The 616-nt window shown below is 38.1% G+C and overlaps 1 pseudogene; it reads left to right on the plus strand.

Moving 5' to 3' along the window:
- The first annotated feature begins 3 nt into the window (after positions 1 to 3).
- LOC103256915 lies at positions 4 to 610 on the plus strand (annotated as a pseudogene).
- The last annotated feature ends 6 nt before the right edge of the window (positions 611 to 616 follow it).

Genomic DNA, 616 nt, shown 5'->3' on the forward strand with positions numbered 1-616 from the left:
TATGTGGAAGCTGTCTCTTTTTCAACACTTCATCAAAACACGATCATTAATCAGCATGGATGAAATTAATAAGCAGTTGATATTTACAACAGAAGATAGTGGGAAAGAAAATAAGACCCCTTCCTCTGATGCACAGGATAAGCAATTTGGTACTTGGAGACTGAAAGTCACACCTGTTGATTATCTTCTGGGAGTGGCTGATTTAACTGGAGAGTTGATGCGGATGTGTATTAACAGTGTGGGGAATGGGGATATCGACACCCCCTTTGAAGTGAGCCAGTTTTTACGTCAGGTTTATGATGGGTTTTCATTCATTGGCAACACCGGACCGTACGAGGTTTCTAAGAAGTTGTATACCTTGAAACAAAGACTGGCCAAAGTGGAGAATGCTTGCTATGCCTTGAAAGTCAGAGGTTCAGAAATTCCAAAACATATGCTAGCAGATGTATTTTCAGTTAAAACAGAGATGATTGATCAAGAAGAAGGCATTTCTTAGAATCACATTACTGTTGTTATTCTCTTGGGAACTCCCAAGAAAGACCAATTTTTAAGACTGTTATCTAGTATTTCGTTGACTTTATTGTGGCTTTTACATAGAAACATTTTTAGTTGTACT

The sequence above is a fragment of the Carlito syrichta genome, unplaced genomic scaffold, assembly GCF_000164805.1.
Source record: "Carlito syrichta isolate Samal-C Ts95f unplaced genomic scaffold, Tarsius_syrichta-2.0.1 Scaffold297681, whole genome shotgun sequence".
Taxonomy (NCBI): domain Eukaryota; kingdom Metazoa; phylum Chordata; class Mammalia; order Primates; family Tarsiidae; genus Carlito; species Carlito syrichta.